Source organism: Tamandua tetradactyla, chromosome 8 (genome assembly GCF_023851605.1).
Source record: "Tamandua tetradactyla isolate mTamTet1 chromosome 8, mTamTet1.pri, whole genome shotgun sequence".
Classification (NCBI taxonomy): Eukaryota; Metazoa; Chordata; class Mammalia; order Pilosa; family Myrmecophagidae; genus Tamandua; species Tamandua tetradactyla.
This window is the reverse complement of record NC_135334.1, coordinates 5,387,166-5,411,086: the sequence shown is the minus strand read 5'-3', so window position 1 is coordinate 5,411,086 and position 23,921 is coordinate 5,387,166. Positions and strand designations below refer to the sequence as shown.

At 37.7% G+C, this 23,921-nt stretch overlaps 1 long non-coding RNA gene across 1 annotated transcript in view; it reads right to left on the bottom strand.

The window, feature by feature from the left end:
• Positions 1-273: 273 nt before the first annotated feature.
• The window catches only part of LOC143643151 (uncharacterized), a 52,084-nt gene continuing 28,436 nt past the window's right edge, over positions 274-23,921 (bottom strand). The window contains exon 3 of the long non-coding RNA XR_013156157.1: positions 274-446. This is a non-coding gene — a long non-coding RNA (uncharacterized LOC143643151). The remainder of the gene's footprint in view (positions 447-23,921) is intronic.

The window sequence follows — 23,921 nt, the reverse complement described above, 5'->3', positions numbered from 1 at the left end:
ACCAAGGTATCTTTCCTTAGATGCCTTAGACTGGACATTTCTAAGGTCTTGCTCTAATTAGGACATTTTCACGGCTTTAGAACATGTAAATTTGTAACTTAATAAATTCCTTTTTTAAAAAGCCATCCTATCTCTGGCATATTGCATTCTGGCAGCTTGCAAATTAGATCAATAACTATGAAGAAAAGAAATGCAACAGACAATAACAAGTTAAGATAAGCTATCAGGTCAAAATGGACACAGAGTATGGTCATTTTTAAATTGAAAGCTCTGTATTTTTATTTGGAATTTGTCTCTTTACTATTATTTAGTGGTTTTTAAAATATTTTTATTGACAAATCTTCATACACATACAGTCCATGCATGATGTACAATCAATGGCTCACAATATCATCATGTAGTTGTGTATTCATCACCACGATCATTTTTAGAACATTTGCATCACTCTAGAAAAAGAAATAGAAAGAAGAAAAAAGTCATACATCCCGTATTCCTTACCCCTCCCCCTCATTGACCATTAGTATTTCAATCTACCCAATTTATTTTATCCTTTGCCCCCCTGTGCTGGTTTGAAAGGATGCATGTCCCCTAGAAAAGCTATGTTTTAATCAAAATCCCATTTCATAAAGATAGAATAATCCCTATTCAATACTGTATGTTTGAATCTGTAATCAGATCATCTCCCTGGAGATGTGATTTAATCATTAGTGGTTGTTAAACTGGATTAAGTGACGACATGTCTCCACGCATTTGGGTGGGTCTTGATTAGTTTCTGAAGTCCTATAAAAGAGGGAACATTTTGGAGAATGAAGGCAATTCAGAGAGAGATTCAGAGAGAGCAGAGCAGAACGACATAGCCACGAGAAGCAAAGTCCACCAGCCTGCGACCTTTGGAGAGGAAGAAAGGAAATCCCTCCCAGGGAGCTTCATGAAACAGGAAGCCAGGAGAAGAAGCTACCAGATGATGCCATGTTCACCACGTGCCTTTCCAGATGAGAGAGAAACTCTGTGTTTTCCCTGTGACTTCTCACTTGAGAGAGAAACCCTGAAATTCATCAGCCTTCTTGAAACAAGGTATCTTTCCCTGGATGCCTTTTGATTGGACATTTCTATAGACTTGTTTTATTTATTTATTTTTTTTTATTTTTTATTAACGGAAAAAAAAAAAGAAATTAACACAACATTTAGAAATCATACCATTCTACATATGCACTCAGTAATTCTTAACATCATCACATAGATGCATGATCATTGTTTCTTAGTACATTTGCATCGGTTTAGAGGAACTAGCAACACAACAGAAAAAGATATAAAATGTTAATATAAAGAAAAGAAATAAAAGTAGTAGTAATAGTAAAAAACAACAACAACAAACAAACCAACAAGCAAACAAAAACAAAAAAAACCCTATAGCTCAGATGCAGCTTCATTCAGTATTTTAACATGATTACTTTACAATTAGGTATTATTGTGCTGTCCATTTTTGAGTTTTTGTATCTAGTCCTGTTGCACAGTCTGTATCCCTTCAGCTTCAATTACCCATTGTCTTACCCTGTTTCTAACTCCTGCTGAACTCTGTTACCAATGACATATTTCAAGTTTATTCTCGAATGTCCGTTCACATCAGTGGGACCATACAGTATTTGTCCTTTAGTTTTTGGCTGGATTCACTCAGCATAATATTCTCTAGGTCCATCCATGTTATTACATGGTTCATAAGTTTATCTTGTCTTAAAGCTGCATAATATTCCATCGTATGTATATACCACAGTTTGTTTAGCCACTCTTCTGTTGATGGAGATTTTGGCTGTTTCCATCTCTTTGCAATTGTAAATAACGCTGCTATAAACATTGGTGTGCAAATGTCCGTTTGTGTCTTTGCCCTTAAGTCCTTTGAGTAGATACCTAGCAATGGTATTGCTGGGTCATATGGCAATTCTATATTCAGCTTTTTGAGGAACCGCCAAACTGCCTTCCACAGTGGTTGCACCCTTTGACATTCCCACCAACAGTGGATAAGTGTGCCTCTTTCTCCACATCCTCTCCAGCACTTGCCATTTTCTGTTTTGTTGATAATGGCCATTCTGGTGGGTGTGAGATGATATCTCATTGTGGTTTTGATTTGCATTTCTCTAATGGCCAGGGACATTGAGCATCTCTTCATGTGCCTCTTGGCCATCCGTATTTCTTCTTCTGGTAGGTGTCTGTTTAAGTCTTTTTCCCATTTTGTAATTGGGTTGGCTGTCTTTTTGTTGTTGAGTTGAATAATCTCTTTATAAATTCTGGATACTAGACCTTTATCTGATATGTCGTTTCCAAATATTGTCTCCCATTGTGTAGGCTGTCTTTCTACTTTCTTGATGAAGTTCTCTGATGCACAAAAGTGTTTAATTTTGAGGAGCTCCCATTTATTTATTTCCTTCTTCAGTGTTCTTGCTTTAGGTTTAAGGTCCATAAAACCACCTCCAGTTGTAAGATTCTATAGACTTGTTTTAATTGGACATTTTCTTGGCCTTAGAAGTGTAAACTAGCAACTCATTAAATTCCCCTTTTTAAAAGTCATTCTGTTTCTGGTATATTGCATTCCGGCAGCTAGCAAACTAGAACACCCCTCCCATTATTTATTTTTTTAACCCATGTTTTTTTACTCATTTGTCCATACCCTGGATAAAAGGAACATCAGGCACAAGGTTTTCACACTGTAAAAGCTATATTATCATACAATCATCTTCAAGAATCAAGGCTACTGGAACACTGTTGAGCTGTGTTGAGCTCAACGATTTCAGGTAATTCTCTCCAGCTATTCCTATACACCATAAACTAAAAAACAATATCTATATAATGCGTAAGAATAACTCCAAGATAACCTCTTGACTCTGTTTGAAATCTCTCAGCCACTGAGACTTTATTTTGTCTCATTTCTTTCCTCCCCCATTTGGGTCAAGAAGGCTTTCTCAATCTCATTGATGTCAGGTTCCAGCTGACATCCTTGGAGTTCTGTCCCACATTGCCAGGAGATTTACACCCCTGGGAGTCATGTCCCACATAAGGGGGATGGCAGTGAGTTCACCTGCCAAGTTGGCTTAGAGAGAGAGGCTACATCTGAGCAACCAAAGAGATTTTCTGGCAGTGACTCTTAGGCATAATTATAAGCATACCTTTGTAGGGATAAATTTCATAGGAGCAAACCCTAAGATTGAGGGCTCAGCCTATTGAATTGGATGTCCTTGCTGCTTGTGAGAATATCAGGAATTCTATAATGAGGAAGTTGAATATTTCTTCCTTTCTCCCTAGTCCTCCAAGAGGACTTTGCAAATACTTCTTTATTCATTGCCCAGATTACTCTGGGATATATTGAAGCATTGCACTGACCTGGACAAACCAACAAGATCTCATGCCCTATTCAAGAGTCCATGTACTTATGGCATTCAACTAAACTGACCATACAGGTTAAATTAGGTAATGTGTTACCCAAAACATAAATTTTGCACCAAATAAGCATCTCTCCCTTTGGTCTCACATAGAAGTTGAAGTTTTAAAATATGGACGATATCATCCTTTACCCTGTATTCTGATCTACCCCAGTCCTATCCAGATCAGCTTCATTTAGTATGGTCATTTTAAAGCCAGTCTTAAAGAGGAATAACTTATATATGGTAAAATTCACCTATTTTAGGTGAAAAATCTGGTAAGTTTTGCCAAAAGTATATATAGTTGTGTAGCAACTACTTTGACAAAAATACAGAGTATTTCTATTACCCCAGAAAATTCCTTTGTACCACTTTGCAGCTATTCCCCTACCTACCTTTCTGCCCCTAGCAAACCACTGACCTTTCTGTTCTGCCTTTTGTAGAGTTTACATAAATGGATCCATATATTATTTAGTTTTTACTGTCTGGTTACTTTCATTGAGCATAATTCTTTTAAGTTCCATCCATTTTGTTTTCTGTATCAGTTGCTCATTCCTTTTTAATGCTGAACAGTATTCCATTGTATGGATATACTATGATTTGATTACCCAGATTTTGGTTATTATAAATAAAGTTGTTACAAACATTCAGATGCAAAATGTTGTGGGCACGTGTTTACATTTCTCTTGTAGGTAAGACTGCTTATGAATAAGTGTGTGATTATCTTTATAATAAATTTCCAAATGGTTTAACAAAGTGGCTGTGCCATTTTGCATTCCCACCAACAGTGTAGGAGAATTACTTTTGTTCCACATCTCTGTCAACACTTGTCATTGTCAGTGTTTTTAATTTTGGCCACTTTCGTGGTTACACAGTTGTATCTTATTTGTGTTTTTGTTTGCATTTCCTTAGTGATTAATGATGTTGACTATTTTAAAAAATGTTTATTGGTCATTCACCCTCTTTGGAAGGAGTCTATTCAAATTTTTTGTCCATTTTAAAATCAGGTTGTCTTTTTGTTGAATTGTAAGGGCTCTTTATATATTTTAGATACAAGTCCTCTGTAAGATATATGTTCACACACATTTTTCCATCTTTGTCACTTGCCATTTCATTTTCTTAAGAATGTCCTATAATAGGCAAAAGTTTTGAATTTTGATGAATTCCAACTTATTGATCATTTTCTCTTTTATGAAGTACATAAAGTATTTTGTTCCCTGAGAACTCTTGATCTCTTTCAAGACCACAGAGATTTTTTCCTATGTTTTACTATAGAAGGTGTATAGTTTTAGTTCTTACATTTAAGTATATGATCCATTTTGAGTTAATTTTATATGTGGTGATAGGTCAAGATGAAGATTCATTGTCTTACTTTTCAAGTGGACATCCAATTGTGCCAGCACCACTTTGTTAAAAAGACTATCTTTTCCCCTATTTAATAACATTGGTGCTTTTTTAAAAAAAAAAACAGTCAATTGACTATATATATGTGAGTCTATTCCTAGACTGTTCTGTTCCATTGTTCTATACGTCACTCTAAAAACAAACCAAAACACACGGTCTTTACAGTATATTATAATAAGTTTGGTGTTAAGAGAGCATGAGTTCACCAACACTCTTATTCCAAAGAATGCTTTTGTCTATTGGAGAGCCTTCATTTTGCTATATAAATTTTAGAATCATTTAATTAATTTATATAAAGATTTCTGCTGAGATTTTGATTGGAGGTATGTTTAATTTATAGATAAGTTTGGAGAAAAGTGACATAGTAACAGCACTGAGTTAATCTCTTCACATGCTTACTGGCCATTTGTATGTCTTCTTCTGAGAAATAATTATTCAAACCCCTTTCCCAAGTTCATTCTGTTATCTATTGTATCAAAACAAATGACCCCACAACTTTAGTGGTTTAAAACGATTTTTTATTTTACCTGCAGATCTTCCACTTGGGCAGAACTCAGTCTGGACAATTGATTTCTGCTTTACCTCAACTTCAGCTGGAATATTCATCGCAACCTGACACTCTTAGATGGTCAGCAAGCTGATCCTGTCAGCTGGAAACTTAGCTGGAGTTTTCAGCCAGGGGTCTTGGCTCTTCTTCATGTGAGTGTCTCCATAAGGCTGCTTGGAACTCCTCAGAGAATGGGTGGCTAGGCTCTAGGAGCCAGCAGCCTGTCTTAGTTTGCCAGGGCTGCTATAACAAAATACTAAATAGAGGTTAGCTTAAGAAACAGGAAGTTATTGGCTCATAGTCTGTAGGCTAGATGTCCAAAACCAAGGTGTCAGCAGGCCATGCTTCCTCTGAAATCTATAGAATTCTGGTGCTGGCTTGCTGGAAATCAGTCTCTGCTTCTGTCACATGCCCGTTGGTCTCTTTCTGTCTCCTTCTGAGGGTTATACTACTGTGTCCAAATTTCCTTTACTTATAAGGACTCCAGTCACACTGGATTAAGTTTGGCTTCTTATTAATAGGCTCTTCAAAGATTCCATTTACAAATGAGTTCACACCTACAGGACTAGAGGTTAGGACTTGAATGTGTCTTTGTGGGACACCTATTCAATCTACTACATGTTCCAAGAGATTTGAAGTGAAAGCTGCCAACCTTTTAAGGCCTGGGCCTGGAAACTGACTTAGCATTACTTCCACTGTACTCCGTTGGTCGGTGCAGCACAGAGCCCACCAGACTCAAGGGGAAAAGATAAAGTCCCGCTCTTGGTGGAAGAATGGAACCATATTTAGTCTACTACAGCCCATCCTCTGGCCACAAATTATTTGCATTTATCTCATGTGCATAATACTCTCCTGAGATCTGCAATGTTTTTCCCTCAATCTCTACTTCCCATGCTTCAAGCAAATGAAGGTCTCCGTAGAAAGCTGGTTAATTATGGATCTCATCTATTAAGCTTCCCTTATTTCCAAATACATATTTGATATGTATATCAGCCACATATCTGCTTGCTTCTGTTGCTCTCCAGTGCCTCCAAATTATTGGTTTTCTGTCTTATTTATAGTTTTTTTTTTTTATTAATTAAAAAAAGAATTAACAAAACATATAGAGAAAAAAATAAAAGTAATAATAGTAAAATCAAAACAAAACAAAACAAAACAAAACAAAAACCTATAGCTCAGATGCAGCTTCATTCAGTGTTTTAACATGATTACTTTACAATTAGGTATTATTGTGCTGTCCATTTTTGAGTTTTTGTATCTAGTCCTGTTGCACAGTCTGTATCCCTTCAGCTTCAATTACCCATTGTCTTACCCTGTTTCTAACTCCTGCTGAACTCTGTTACCAATGACATATTTCAAGTTTATTCTCGAATGTCCGTTCACATCAGTGGGACCATACAGTATTTGTCCTTTAGTTTTTGGCTGGATTCACTCAGCATAATATTCTCTAGGTCCATCCATGTTATTACATGGTTCATAAGTTTATCTTGTCTTAAAGCTGAATCCATTCTGCCATTCTATGTCTTTTGATTGGGAAATTCAGTCCATTAACTTTTAGTGTTATTACTGTTTGGATAATATTTTCCTCTACCATTTTGGCTTTTGTATTATATATATCATATCTGATTTTCCTTCTTTCTACACTTTACTCCATACCTCTCTCTTCTGTCTTTTCGTATCTGACTCTAGTGCTCCCTTTAGTATTTCTTGCAGAGCTGGTCTCTTGGTCACAAATTCTCTCAGTGACTTTTTGTCTATAAATGTTTTAATTTCTCCTTCATTTTTGAAGGACAATTTTGCTGGATATAGGAGTCTTGGTTGGCAGTTTTTCTCTTTTAGTGATTTAAATATATCATCCCACTGTCTTCTAGCTTCCATGGTTTCTGCTGAGAAATCTACACATAGTCTTATTGGGTTTCCCTTGTATGTGATGGATTGTTTTTCTCTTGCTGCTTTCAAGATCCTCTCTTTCTCTTTGACCTCTGACATTCTAACTAGTAAATGTCTTGGAGAACGCCTATTTGGGTCTATTCTCTTTGGGGTGCGCTGCACTTCTTGGATCTGTATATTTAGGTCTTTCATAAGAGTTGGGAAATTTTCAGTGATAATTTCTTCCATTAGTTTTTCTCCTCCTTTCCCTTCTCTTCTCCTTCTGGGACACCCACAACACGTATATTTGTGCGCTTCATATTGTCATTCAGTTCCCTGATTCCCTGCTCAAGTTTTTCCATTCTTTTCCCTATAGTTTCTGTTTCTTTTTGGAATTCAGTTGTTCCATCCTCCAGTTCACTAATTGTAGCTTCTGTCTCTTTAGATCTACCATTGTAGGTATCCACTGTTTTTTCCATTTTTTCTTCTTTGTCCTTCACTCCCACAAGTTCTGTGATTTGTTTTTTCAGATTTTCTATTTCTTCTTTTTGTTCAGCCCATATCTTCTTCATGTCCTCCCTCAATTTATTGATTTGGTTTTTGAAGAGTTTTTCCATTTCTGTTCGTATATTCAGCATTAGTTGTCTCAGCTCCTGTATCTCATTTGAACTATTGGTTTGTTCCTTTGATTGGGCCATATCTTCAATTTTCCGAGCGTCATCCATTATTTTCTGCTGGTGTCTGGGCATTTGATCAGATCTCCCTGGGTGTGGGACCCAGCTGGTTGAAAGGTTTTTCTGTGGAATCTCTGGGCTCTGTTTTTCTTTTCCTGCCCAGTAGGTGGCGCTAGTGGCGGTCGTTTGTCTGCGGGGCAGTCGGCCCGGGAAACCGCGCGTGGAGGCGGGGGTCGCTGGCCGTGGCTTGGGGGAGTGCCGGTCCAAATTGCCCAGCTGGCCCGAGACGCCAAGCGTGACGGGAGGGCCCCGCTATCCAATGTTCCCAGTCAGACCGGGGAGCCACGTGCGTGGAGGGCACCCCAGACGCCAGCGACCCCAGCCGGGAAAACGTGCACCCCTCGGGTATCTCACAGCAGTGGATTCTCCCTACCCGTTCAGCCGTTCCAGAATGGGGTACGCTGTCTTTTTTGGTCTCTGTCGTGACTCCGGGAGCTGTTTTGTATTGTTTCTGTTTCTTTAGTTGCTTCTCTGGAGGAGGAACTAAGACCCGCGCGTCTTACTAAGCAGCCATCTTCTCCGGAAGTGTCTTATTTATAGTTTTATCATTGTTTTTGGCAGGGCTAGTCCAACACATGCTGCTCTGCTATTGTTGGAACCAGAACCAACCCTTGAAAAATATATAAAAATATATTAAAAATATATAAAATGGGGAAAAATTAAAGTAACATTAAACAAAGACACATAAAATGCAAGCGCCAAGTGAAAAAAGTCTCCACATGCGAAATTATATATGGTCTAGTCTAATTTATTGATAATTTACCCTAAGTACACAGGTTCAGGCTCAGATATGTATCTAAGGTCAAGACGTAATCATCAAGATATTTAGGTAATGTAAATATTATTTCAGACATTCCAGACCTATGATTATAATAACTTTGAAATTTCAGGTAGCATTTTGTTTCTATTTCATAGACTATAAAGAAAGTTTAAGAAGTTATAAATTTTATGGCCAGTGTGAAATCAGAATATATGAAAAGGAAATTCTCTTGAACCTTAAAATAGTATTTTCAGATGGGAAGCCCAGTTCCTTTCTTCTCAAACTGGGTATCCAACCCCAAAATACCTGAATTGGGGCTAAGAAATAATCACAGAGTAAACACAGCTCATCTTCTTAAGGCATCAGTTTTTAGTCTATGTAATTTTGGATAAAGTGGCATTCAGCTTATATAAAACTAAATTTGGATAAATTATGATATAGAAAACAAGTGCCATGTGAATATTTTTAATTAGAAGTGACAATTTGAAGAAAATTTCTCCTTTGAGCAAATCCCAGGACAACTCTGTCTGATGCTGGGGTATGTGGACTTTCCTATGGTCCTGTGGCAGAAAAGTCTGAGAAGTGCAAACTCTCTGTGCACTGGGCAGAATGTGAAATCCTACCCTTTATTTAAGATCTGTAGCCACAATTGGATCTATACCAGGTATGTAGTGTATTTACCCAGACATCTCTCAATTTACTCAGCTTTAGTCACTGAATGAACAGTTTTTACCCTGTAAGAAATGCTGCTCTCAAAATTGATCATCTGTTCCTCAGGATATTTTTGGTTGATAGTTTGGATGAAATTCCTGTTTCTCTGACCCTCTTCCTTCCTTTCTAGCTGCAGATACAACTGATTCCTCCAAGCTGACTTCTGAGGGGTGCACCAGGAACAGTTTTGCAATGTGATTTAAGTGTTCCAAATGCTCTCCCTTCCACCATGTGCCATATAGCACCAAAAATCCATTTTCCAAGGTAGGACAGTAGTGGCCTTGACAAGTCAATGCCATGAAAGAGGAGAGGAAAGTCCCCTCTTATGTCACTTATCATTCATTAACACCTTGGCCCAAAGTAGAAGGCCATGTTTTTAAGACATGTCCTTAAATTCTTTAACACTCTTCCCTAATTCTCTTTTCTTTTCCTAGAATATAGGTCGGCTTTAATGACTTTCTTTTAATATGCACAGTTAGGTAGAACTGACATTCTTCAACTTTCCAGGATAGGGTAGGGAAGACAATACCTCTCTCTCTATCTGTCTCATTGGGAATCTTGAGTCAACATGTAGGAAATCTGGCACTCTGAAGCTGCCATACTGGAAAGACCCTGTGAAGAGAGCACAAGGACCTACAGTGATCGAGAGGCCTGGTTGTTCCAGCCCTCAGTCCTTTGAGACTTTCCAGTCCAACCAGCAAGCGAGTGAATGAGGAGTCTACAGATGGCTCCAGCCTTCTCACTGCCCTAGCTGATGACAAGTGGAGTAGAGATGAGCTGTCTCTGCTGAGCCCTGCCCAAATTGCAGACTTATGAGCAAACTAAATGTCATTTCTTGCGACTAAGTTTTGAAGTAGTTTGCTATGTAGTAATAAATAAATTAATTATTTCCTTCTGTCTAACAACACTCTGAGAAAATAGGACATAAGCCAAGAAAGCTTTTAAATTGTGGACAAGAAGGTAAAGCAGAGAGGGACCATAGTCACAATGAGCCAAAAGAGAGAAAGGGGTTCAGAAATGTGCATGTGGAAGTAGTTTCACAGATACTATTTGCAATAAATGCTGTGTCCACAGAACTCGGAATTTTGAAATTGGAAGGGACTTGTGATAGATTGAATTGTGTACCCCGGTTTGGACATGTTCTTGGTCTTGGTCAGCATTTTGGTGGGTGTGGACCCATTATTAAAAAGATCTCTTCAAGATGTTACTTTAATTAAGGTATGGCCCTGATGAATCAGGCTGGGTGTTAATCTGGGTTACTGCAGTCCTTTATAAGCTGAGTAAAAGTCAGAAGAAAAGAGAAGCCACAGGAAATAGCAAGAAGCTAGAAGTCAATGTAACATGGAAAAAAAAAAAGGAAAAGATGCTGCCATGTGCATTGGCATGTAACAGAAGGAACCCCAAAGATTGCTGGCTAGCCAGAAGACAATGATCCCAGTAGAAAGAAAACTTCCAAGCCTTTGATACTGTGAACCCATGAATTTCTCCTGTTAAGCCAACCCACTGTATGGTATTTGTTTTAGCAGCTGGGATACTAAAACAGGACTTCAGGCATAGCCAACTCAACCCATGCTTTTCAAGAGAAAGTCAAAGAGTTAACTGACTTGGGAAAGATTCCAGAGCTAGACTAGAGTTCAAGCTTCTAAATTTCCACTGAATGCAGTATTTCTTTTCTCAAAGCATATCTAACAAGTCTCACCAATTTAACAAAAGAGAAAGACACAATAAAATAAACATTAAAAAGCAACAACAATAATACCCCATAACCTAGCTGGTTATTTCTAAAAGTAGATGTCTTCACTATGTCCTTTCTAATGCCTCTTTGTGCAACCAAGTGTCCTTACACCAAATTCCTTTACATTAAAGGGGTTGGGAAACCCCTGGGACCACAGTTTCAGTTCTTAAGGCAAAGAAGAGAAAGAATCTCAGGCATCTTATTGTTGCTATTTTACCATAAACAGCAATACATGTGTGAAGTGCTTACCATCTGCTAGCAACTGTACTAAGTCTTTATGTGTGCTACCTCATTTAATGCTGCCTTGAATTTTGTTAATAAGTCAAGTTTATTAAGGTATAATTTACATGTAGTCATGCACCCATATTAAGGATATATTCATTGAGTTTTGATAGACACATAGACCCATGTGGCCTGATCATAATCAAAATATGGAACATTTCAGTCCCCTGTAATGAGTTTCCTTATGCTCCTTTGCAGATCATCTCCTTCCCTCTGTGTCCAGGCAAACCCTGGTAGCTTTTTTGTCGTTACAGATTTCGCCAGTTCTAGGATTTCATGCAAATGGAATAATACATTATGTAATACATTATGTAATCTTTCGTGTCTAATTTCTTTTACTCATCATAATGCTTTGCAGTTTCATCCATATTATTGTGTACCAGTAGTTCATGACTTCTTATTGCTGTGTAGTATTCCATTATATAGGTAAACCATAACTTGTTTATTCATCCTCCAATTAATTGACATTTGTTTTTTCCAAATTTCTGGCTTTAAGAATAAATATACTATGAATAATTTTGTAAAAGTCTTTGTGTAGACATATGATTTTATATCTATTAGGTAAATGCCTAAGGGTAGGTCATATGGAAAGTTTATGTTTAACTTTATAAGAAATTACTAAGCTGTTTTTCAAAGTGGTTGCATCATTAACATTCCCCAGCACAGTATGTGAGTTCCAATTACTCCACCAACTTGCCATTTTAGTGAATGAGTAATGGTATCTCATGATATTAACTTGTATTTCCCTAATTTCTAATGATGTTGAATACATTTTCATGTGCTTATTGGTATTTTTTATAGCTTTTTTCAGGAGGTTTCTTTTAAAATATTCCCCATTTTAAAACTGGGTTCTTTGTCCCCTTTTTTATTGAATTCTAAGAGATCTTTATATATTCTGGATATGAGTCCTTTGCTATTTGCATATTGTAAATTTTAGACACATGTATTATAAAAGTCTGTGGCTTATCTTATCATTTTTTTAACACCAACTTCCAAAGTGTAAGCATTTTTAAGTTAATGAAGTCCAATTTTTTCCTTTATCCATGATGCTTTCAGTGTCCTGTTACTTTAAAGGTTTAAAATGGGAATGTAGAGAGGGAAAAGGAGGCAATCTGAGAAGAGAATCCAAGGCCTTAGCTCTCAATTCTGGGTGCACATCCGAAGCCCCAGGTGAACTGTAAAATATGCTTACCTAGGCCCCACCCCCAGAGATTTTTAAAATTTAGATTGACTTAAGGTGACCCACAATCACTGATATTTTTTAGAGGTCCCATGATTATTCTATTGTGCAACCAGGGAAAAAAGTGCTGAAAGAGGGATTGAGTTTGCACAAAATGTGCAGAACTTATTTCAATTTACATAAAAATTTAATTAATGGGATATTGTATAACACTGCCAAAGTATGTCATTAAAGTTTGGGGTACTATATTAATGATTTTTTTTCTTAGAAAGAGAAGATGATTAAGTAACAAACAGCTAACTGCTCTCTATACCAGTAGCCTGGACTTCCATATGTCTGGCACCATGGTATATTTAATGTGATCATAAAAGTGCAAGGAAAAAGTCTCAGAAAGACACAAAAGAAATCATCTTAAGATCTCTTTTTCATTGTTAAGATAAAGAAGCTATAAAAAAAGAAAAATACAATTAAACAAAGATTTTTAGAAGAAGGCATATTAAAATCTTGGGGAGTGATAAATGGCAAAAAACTATTGCTGTTGTATATCGAAGAAATTTATGTGAAAGTTTTATTCAGAGACAAGAATCCCTGCAATGGCAGGGTTGAAGATTTTGACAAATCTTCTGTTCAAAAAACAACTAATTGAGAAGTGCTTATTCACGGAAAACAGCTAGAACTTCTGGTAAGAAAAGTGGGAGCCTACAGAGAAACCCCAGATTTCTTACCTGGGGTTGTTTCCCCCACCCCAATAATTTGGTCAGTGTATTAGTTTTACCAGAGCAGGACTGACTGCAAAAACCACAACTTCACTGCTAGAAGAAGCTGACTTGACATGGAGAAGGGAAAAAAAAATTCAATTAAAAAACAGGCAAAAGACTTGACTAGACATCTCTCCAAAGAAGACATGCAAATTGTCAGAAAGCACATGAAAAGATGCTCAACATCATTAGCTACCAGGGAAATGCAAATTAAAACCATAATGAGATACCATTTCATCCCCATTAAAATGGCTGCTATTAAAAAATGGAAAATAGCAAGTGTTGGAGAGGATGTGGAGGAATAGGAACACTCATTCATTGCTGGTGGCAATGTAAAATGGTGTACCTGCTGGGGAGACAATTTGGCGGTTCCTCAAAAAAGCTAAGTATAAAACTATCACATGACTCAACATCCCACTATTTACTCAAAAGAATTTAAATCAGGAGCTTGCACAGATATTTGCACACAGATGTTCATAATGGTGTTATTCATAATTGCCAAAGATAGAAGCAATGAAAGTATTCACCAAACAATGAAAAAATAAAATGTGGTATATACATAGAATAGAATACTATTCAGCGGTAAAAAAGAATGAAGTGCTGATGCATGTGACAACTTAGATAACCTTGAAGAAATCGTGTTGGGTGGAATAAGTCAGACACAAAAGAACAAATATTGTATGATCTCACTGAAACTATTAGGAAATATAGGTTACCAGTGGCCAGAGTGGGTATAGGGAACGGGAAGTTAAAGCTTAAAGCACACAGGGTTCCTATTTGAGTGGTGGAAATGTTCTGGTAATGGATGGTGCTGATGGCAACATATACCTGAATATAATTAAAAGGGGAAATGTTAGATTGTATCATGGTAAACAGAATAGTTTTTTTTTAAATCCATGGAATAAACTACACTACAAAACAGTGAAACCTAAGTTAAGCTATGGACTTCAATTAATAGTACAATCATAAAAAATGTGCTGTCATCAATTATAACAAATTTTTCACACCAATACAAGTTGCTGTTGGTAGGTTGGTGTATGGGAATCCCATATTTTATGTATGGTTGTCCTATTAACTCACAACTTTTCTAATTAAGAAAAATAAAATAAAATATTCCATTTATGACAGCATTATAAGTAACAGTAACATTTTTGGTAGGAAATGAATGGCGAAGTCCCTGCTAACCTGAGTTTGCATTCCCAATTATGGCAAGTTAACAGACAAGTTAAAAGCTTAACAAGGAGATACCAGAAATGAGAGAGGCATCAAAGGCTTAGATTAGCTCTCCATATAATTCTTGACTGAGTGGGAAACTATGCACTTGTGCAAGGGAAGACCAAGAGTATCAAGAGGAAAGAAAAAGTGGAGAAGACTTGAAAATTTCCTGAGCTTTGAATGGTCCACAACAAACACACACACACACACAAACACATGCATACAACAGGCTCAAAGTGCTTGGGCATAACCTCTAACAATAGCTGACTAACAAGTTTTGCAGATATGGGGCAATCAGATATGAGACACTCACAAAAAATAAAAAAAGAATAAAAAACTGAATAGAGACATCAGCGAATGCACATCTCAGAGAGAGAGATACTGCAGATTAAGTGCAAGCAAGTTAGTAAAAATAGCAGCAACAGCTATTTCATGGGAAAAAAATCAGAATCAGGAATTTTTTCTGATGTTTTCTGAAAACTACAATGTCTAGTTTTTAATACAAATTGTGAAATATTCAAAGAAACAGGAAAATGTGACCAATACTCAGGACAAAGTAACAGTCCATAAAAACTGAAGTCTTTGTCTTCAAAGTATCCCTTAGAACATATTTAAAGAGCTAAAGGAAAATATGATGGCAATGAGCTTAAAATAGGAATTCTCAATAGAAAAATAAACAATAAAAAGAAACTAAATAAAAATTCTAGATTGCAAAGTAGAATAACAGAAACAAAAATTCACTAAATGGACAGTTTTTGAGATGACAGAAGAAGGAAACAAGATACTCAGAAATAGATCAATAGAAATTATCCAATTTAAAGATAAGAGAGAAAAAAGATTGAAGTAAAAGAGAGTCATAGAGATTTGTGGGGCAACATCAAACATAACAACATGCAGGTAATAGGAGTCCAAAAGGAAAAGAGGGGGAAGAAGGGCAGATGAAATACTTAAAGAAATAATGGCTAAAAAGTTCACAAATTTGATGAAAAACATTAATTTATAGGCCCATAAAGTTCAATCAGCACTAAGTAGGATAAACATAGAAATCCCTACCTGCACACATCGTAGTTAAATTATTGAAAACCAAAGATAAATAGAAAATCTTGATGGTTGCAAGAGAAAATAATTCATTCCAAACTGGGGAGCAACAACTCAATAAATGACTGAATTCTCATCTGAAACAGTGGAGAACAGAAGACAGTGGAATGGCATATTCATAGTGCTGAAAGAAGAAAACTGCCAATCAAGAATTTTATATCCATCAAAATTATCCTTTATAAATGAAGGTGAGATAATGACATTCCCAGGAAAATCAAGACTAAGAGAATTTATTGATAGCAGATTTGCCTTACAAGAAATTCCACAGGAAATACGTCAAACTGAAAGGTCTGAAAAGCAAATCAATAAGAAGAAATGAAAACCACCAGAAATGGCAAATATGCAGATAACTATAAAAGACTATAATAAATTTTTCTCTTCTCTTATTTTTTTAAAAAACATCAGATGTGTAAAGCAATAATTGTGATATTTATATTGTTATATTTATAATGCTTATGCTTATATTATAATATGTATGATAATAGCAACAAACTAGGGAAGAAACGGAGTTAGTTGGGAACCAGGATGCTGTATATTTACTGAAATTATGTAGTATTAACCTGATTTAGATTGATAAATTAAAATAAACATTTAATCCTAACAGTAAATGCTAAGAAAATAACTTTAAAAAATAAAAAAGAATTAAATTATGCAGCAAAAATATTTGTTTAACACAAAGTCAGCAGTAAAAGAGGAATAGAGAAGCAAAAATGGCATGATCCACATAGAAAACAAATAGCAATATTGCAGACATAAATCCAATCATATTGATAATTATAATAATTGCATTAAATCAATAATTACATTTAGTAATCCATTGAATTGATGAAACATTCAAATCAAAGCATGGAAACTGTCATATTGGATGCAAAAGAACGATGCAACTATATACACTTTCAATTCAAAGATAACAAGGTTGAAAGTAAAAGAATGGAAAAGACACATCATACAGACAGTAGCCATAAGAGAACTAGAGGAGCTATATTAAAATCAAATATAATAGACCCACCAAAGATATTATTAGAGATAAAGAGGTACATTTCGTGATAAAAAGGTCACTACATCAGGAATAAAAGAATTTTCAATTCGCATGTACCTAATAAAAGGGCCCTAAAATACACAATGCAAAAACTTGGAAGCCTGCAGGTCGTGGTGCCTCAGCAGGCAGAGTTCTCACCTGCCATGCCGGAGACCCAAGTTTGATTCCTGGTGCCTGCCCATGCAAAAAACAAACAAACAAACCAACAAAAAATTGAGAGGACTAAAAAGAGATATGGACCACTCAGTAATTATAGCTTGAAATTTCAAGTCTCTGTCTTAATAATTGATAGAACAAGTAGACAGAAAATTAGTAAAGGCATAGAAGATTATACAACACTAATGACCAACAAGCTCTAAGTGACATTTATAGAAGACTTCACTCAACAGCAGCAAAATATATTTTCAAATGTATGTACAACATTTTCCAGGATAGCTCATGTGGTAGGCCTTAAAACAAGTTTTAATAGCTTAAAAGGATTAAAGTCATCAGAGTATGTTCTCTAATACTCTCCTAGTATTAAATTAGGAACTAAAATAGGAATTTGAGAAATCCATAAATATTTGATATTAAAAATGAATATTTAAATAGAGTAAAAAAAGAAATCACAAGAGAAATAATAAAATATTTGAATTAAATGAAAGCAGAAAGAAAATATATAAAAATTTATAGGCTACAGCTAATGCTGTGCTTAGAGGGAATTATACAATTTTAAATGTGTACATTAAAAGTTGTGTTCATCTTTCTGAAAAGCCATTATTACAAATTAGAAAAAGATACTAGACTTTGTTGGTGTCAATACCTCTTTGTCAAATTTCTTAAGATTTTAAATGCATATAATATGTATGTGTGTTTATAAGTACCTATAAATATATATAGTATGTAGTTAAATGTTTTATGAAGGAAAGATCTCAATAATCACTACCATGTATTGAGGTTTCAGTCCACCTGTGAAGCCCTGGAGTAGGCATCTTATATACATGATCTCATTTAATATTTAACAATTTAAACAGTCCTATGAATTATTAAAGAAAATAAGGCTTCAAAAGTGTACAACCCTACTTAAAAAAAAAAGCTTATACCTGCCTACATTAACATGTCAAATACATGGCAAGAGCTGGATTCAAAACCCAGGTCTGCTGGAAGACAAAACGCTCTTAACTTCCGCACTAACCTCCCTTTGTAGAGCTCAGTGATTTAGTCTTCATTCACAAGGCTTTAAATTTTGCATATTCTTCTTTAGTCATGAAGACTAAGATGAGAAACTTCTTTTCTCATCTTTGCATACCTCTGATATAAGTCTGCAAATCCCCGTGAGTTCTTGTTTCTCCAATTCTATTCCTCAACTTGCATATCTTTGATTTACTTTGGGTTACTGTAAGATGGTGTGATGGCTTGCAGCTATTACATACCCCAGAAAAGAGGATGTTCTTTTAATTCACTCCTGTGGGTGCAGACCTATTGTTGGTGGGACCTTTTGATTGGGTTATTTCAACTGAGACATGACCCACCCCATTCACCCCTCTTACTGGAGTCCTTTATAAGAGAATAAAAAACAGGAAAAAAAAAAAAGCCCCAGAGACGCTAAGACACCCAGAGAAATTGAGAGAGAAGGACACACAGAAGCTAAGAGAGAAGAAGCTAAAAGAGAGAAATGTAGAAGCTCAGAGAGGAAGCCGCTGAAGCCAGAAGCTGGAAGCCATGAAACCGGAAGCCATGAAACCGAGAAGCAAAGGAAAAGACCAGCAGATATGTCATGTGCTTTTCTATGTGACAGAGGTGTTCCAGATGCTGACAGCCTGTCTTCAGAGTCCAGGTATTATCTTGTTGATGCCTTGATTTGGACATTTTCACAGCCCAAGAACTGTAAGCTTGTAAGTTAATAAATATCCATTGTAAAAGCCAACCCATTTCTGTATGGTGTATTATGTAAAGCTTCATCAGCTTTGGCAAACCAAAACAAATCAATTGCCTGCTTGCCCTCCAAAGTGTATATTAAATCCTGCATCTCTTGTTTTGCTCATTCTATTCAGATTTGTGTGTGTTTAAGGTATCTTCTGCTTGATAAGGAAAACTGAGTGTGAATAGTAATAAGCAACATTTGATTAGGTACAAAATGTGTGGCCATGAAACATCCTGATATTGTTAATTGAGATAACACAATGAAATAGCCTCTTTCAGATTGATGGAATGCCTGGAAAACACAAACTCATGTGTATGATAAATTCCAAATGCCTAGTAAGTTTTTTTTTTTTACTATAACAGCCATTTAAAAAAATGACTATGTTTCAAGTGACTTAAACCATCGATTTATTTTTTTTTAATTCTTTATAATTTTTAATTTTGAGGGGTTTATGGGCTGGGAATTAAGCCTAGGTCTCTTGAGGACAGGCAAGGATTCTACCACTGAACCACCCATGTACCCCAGATTGATTTTTTTTTAATAAGTGAAAACCAGAGAACGCAGAAAATTTGTTTCATGTCATTTCCTCCAGGTTTCTTCCTTCTTCCTTAGAAATGGAATTTGGAAGGATATGGGACATCTTTTCTCTAGTTTGCTTATTTTGCAGATAAACTAAAGGTCCAATGAAGAGGTGATGTCCTCAAAGGCAGGAATAAGAATATTTTATTCTCCCTGGATCTCTTGTAGTTAGCAAAGTAGCTGGCAACTATAGGTGCCTTAGTTAGCACTTGGCAAGGGGACTACCAAAGTCCACCCAGTTGAAACCTAGAATGAAAAACCAAGTCTCAGATTTCTCAGACTGAGGGTCTCTTTTACACACTTTGAAAATTCATCTTAACACATGCATATGTGTATTATGGAAATAAAACTCTATCCAGGACCCAAAGCTGTTAGCCATTAAGGAAGAAAGGGGGTATTAACTGACACAGGGATTTTTCAGCTTGGGTCTTCATTTGGGGTTTTGAATACCCAAGAGACAAGGCACAGGAGAAGCACCAGCTGATACCATGTTTCTTACTGAGATACAGAAGGTTTCCTTTCTTCTCTCTTTTCCTCTGCTGGGTGACCTAAAACAAAGATCTTTGAATAGCTCTTCTCTTCCAGCCACCTGGGCCCCTGATTTTTCTTTTTTCATGTTTTTTTTAACATATCCTTTTTTCAAGGATGACTGTTCCTGAAACAGATACCTAAGAGGTGGCAGGGGAACCGGGTGATATTGCATCCCTAATTTCTACCTCTTAGTTCCTTTAATTGCTCTCTATTGTTCTTTCTTCCACTCTCACAGCTTGTTGTCCTTGGCTACCCCACCTAAGGCTTGACTACTTTGCATTTCAGTTGTTTTTCTCCTGCTGAGTGTATTCATTTCTCCCCCTTTCTCACCTTTGGATATCTTTCTTTCTATTTCCTTCTCATCTTTCTGTGGCACAATTGACCTCCAAAGGTCTTCCAGGTTATTCAAGCACCAAGCCAATGTGGAAGGTGAGATGGATGGCTGTCTGGATGAGATCCCAGAGCATCTGAGGTGAAAGTAAAAGATGTGGAGGTGGGGATAGAGGCAGCTGTTTGCATTCAGTTATTTCTCTTATCAAACCTGGCTTGAGAGTCCTGGCCAGTGGCCCCAGTGCCTTTGCTAGCTCTGGGCTGAGGTAGTGGGGGGGGGGGGGGGGTGTCTGCACACACAATTCCATGGTCGTCCCCACTTTAGTTTCCTTGGTTGGTGTGGTCTGGGTCACTTTTGGAAAGTCATATTGCCCTAAGGGAGAAGGAAGTTTGCTATCTTCAGGGAGAGCATCATAGTAGGTGGACTTTCAGAAAGAGTTGAATTGTGCAGAATAGTCATCAAAGAGAACGTGAAAAATCGGGATGGTTGATGTGAATGAGGCAAGGTCATTGTGGAATGAAGGAGGGCCGGGGGTGGGTGGGAATGGGTCTGAGGGTCAAAGTAGTGAGGGAATCAAGGGTGGGAGCAGGTGAGCTAACTGCAAGGTCGATAGCAAGAGCCAGGGCAGTAGAAGGACTGAGTCATGGACCAAGGATAAAAGTTCAGGGCCAGGTTCATGAACCATGCTCTAACATGCTCTTTGACCTGCCTGATGTCTGGTGTGTAACAGGGATGGGAGGGTGTAGGCCAAGGAATTGGGAGGTTTTGCCCTCTCCCCAATCCTCCCCAAACGAGTACATCCTGGCCAGGTATTGGGCAAAGGGCAGGCACCTGTGGTCTGAGGGACTGGGTCAAGCATGAGCTCCTGAGGTGACCTTGGTCCCTCTGGGTTGTCAGTAGCTCCCCTTTTTCTTAGCCTCAGACAGACTGACAGAGCCTGAGGGATTGGAGAGAGAGGGAAGACTGAAGAAGACAGCCCAGTGTATTGCTTTTTTCGGTTGTCCCATTGTCTATGTTCAATCAACGATGAACTTCTTGCATTCCATCTTTTAGGAATCAATCAATGGGGGCAGAATATTCATTTCATTCAAACAATGAAATGAGGCATTGAACAACTATGGTGTGTAAGCTATTGTAGAAACAAGCAGCAGTGGAAGAAAACACCTTTCTCCTCGCCATCAGACACACAGGCACTTGGGACTGGGGTTCATCTCTTCTTTATCTCATGTCCCCCATGATGCCCAGTGATTTGTGAGTGCATAACTTTTGCAAATTGCATTGTATTGAAAGCTGAGCTTGCTAAGACTTTCTATGGCTGCACCGCGACTGATCAGCTTTCTGAACAGCCTGAAAACAACTGTGATTGGTTGTCAATAGTAATAATGAACCAACATTTTAAGCTAAATAAAAATAGCAGGGTGGAAGTGGGGAGGAAAATAAAAGGGCAGGAGAGAAGAAAGGTGTTCAAAGGAACGAGGCAGTTCGCAGAGTTCTGCTCTCCAGAGAGCAGTTCTGGGGAAATAAAGAGGGGGTGATTAATGGTTTGCCAAACCCCAGCCCAAACCATTCCTGCCACATCTAGGCCTCTATCTGAGATTCTACAAAGATTCCATGCACTATGATTATTTTCCAGAAATGTACAATTTCCAGATGGGTTCCCAAGCCAGATAAGTTATGAAATCCGGCCGGCGTCTCCAGAACATCAACTGGTTCCATCCCTCTATTCCATATTATCAATATTTCCTTTCCAAAATGAAAAAGTTCGAATGGGCATAGTCCAAATACTCCTAAAGATTGGAAGAAAGATAAAAGGAAAAGGAGGAGTTATAAAAGAGATGATAGATTTTAACAAATGAGTATGACTGCTGAATCATTATACTGATATTTCTCTTAGTCTTCAGTGTCTTGGAACAGCTGGAAGGAAAAACCTGCAATTGTAGAACTGTAACTGATACCAGAGTCAGAAATCTTTTCTATAACTAGTTGTTGTAGTGTACTTTGAGATTTATTGCTTTTTTGTATAAATATCATTTTTCACAATTAAAAAAATTATTAAAAAAAAAGAGAGAGGGTTATCAGCAGGGACAATTAGCACAATAAGCAGCAGACCTCCGTTCATGTAATAAGGACACTAACAGCATGGAGAGAGCAGGAACTGGAGCACCATTCCAAGGGGACAAAAAGGCTGGATATGAACAGCTCTGAAATGAACTGAAAACATCCACTGTCTGCCAATTATCTGTGTGTATATCTGCAATGTTCGCAGACTCTGCTAAGTCGCAGCTCAGTGCCTCTGAGGGCATAAGATGGGGCACAAGGGAAAGTGTAGAGTTTTCCTTGCAAAAAAAAAAAAAAAAAAGTCACTGAAATATTCCAGGCATGTTTGTGATTAGCACTAAGCCACTTAAGCATCCAGGATGACATGAGTGCAGAGATTTAACTGTGTAGTTTGAAAGCAGATGCTTCTATTCTGCTTGGTCTCATCAGTGTGTACCCATGACCCCGTTCTTGGATTTTGGGGAGCACTGAATGATGGAGTGCCTGGAATGGGGTATGAGGAGGAAGGTGGAGCAGAAGCAGGGATGCAGTGGACTCCTCAGCCCTTATGCACACCTTCTCCCCTGAGACCTCCTGTACATCAAATATTCCTCGTCTTCCCAGCAGCCTGAACTGGTAGAGCTGGTTTAAGAAAAGAATGAGCTAAAAGAACTTTTAGGAGCATATCTCCCAACACACAAGAAGAAAAAGGCCCCAGTGGCTCGATCGAAGAAGGCTTTTGTGGCCTGAAACATCAGGGGAAAATCAAGACACAAATGATGGAGTGGAAAAAGCCTAGGTTTGAATCCAGATTAGCCAAGGATGAAGCTCCACAGTTTTTTAATTCCCTCATCTATAAAATGGGGCAAATAAATCATTCTGACCATCTCATAAAGGAGATAATGTCAATGGAAATGCTATATAAAAGTATAGAAGGGCTGGAGGACTTCTCTTTCTTGTAAGGTCAGAAGATGGCCTCTAAATTCGCAGGAGGGTCTGGGACCTATCTGCTTCTTATGTTCCTTCTCACCCTGTAGCATTAAAACTAGTCCTGCTTCCCTGGACCACCTGGTTTTGCAGGCACCAGCATTACTTTGACCTGGGGACTTCACTTAAGAACACTGCCAAGCTTTCTATTTTTATTCTTCTCTGGATCCTTCTCCAGGGCAACCACACACACAATGCCATGTTGCAATTTATTTTCATTTTGCAGAGAAGCACCCTGCCTCCCCATCCTGGCTTGGCTTCTAGGGCCTGGCTGTATTAGTCTTGGAAGGCTCGGGGCTGTTTCTGCCTCAGAGCTGGCAGGGTCTTGTTATGCCAGCTGGAAAAGAACAACACACCTGTGGGTGGGCGGGGCTGGGCCAGGGAGGTGGCTGGGCAAAGGTCCTAATTACTTGAGGGTGACACTAGCTTGCCAGCATGACTTCATCCATTTCCTTTCACCAGCTCTCTGAGGTGGAGAAGCCCAGAGTGTTTGTACAGCTGCCTCAGCCCCTGTGGGAATGACCTGTCTTACCTGGGGATACCTCTCTGGTCTCCAGGTGGACATGTGGCCTCAAGCTCCCATCACGTGGAGAAAACTGGCTTACAGAGCATTTGTGCTGCTGTCTTTTCTTCTCACTTAATGTTTAGAAAAGGTGGGCTTTAAGGTCAGAACATGTTGTTTAAACAAGAAAACGTGAAAACAGATGGGTTGTGGTTTGCAGACTTCACAAGTTTCCAAGAACACGATAAGAACCAGGCTCCAGCCCATCTGATGCTTTGGGATCTGGTTCTACTTTCTAACATTGGCAAA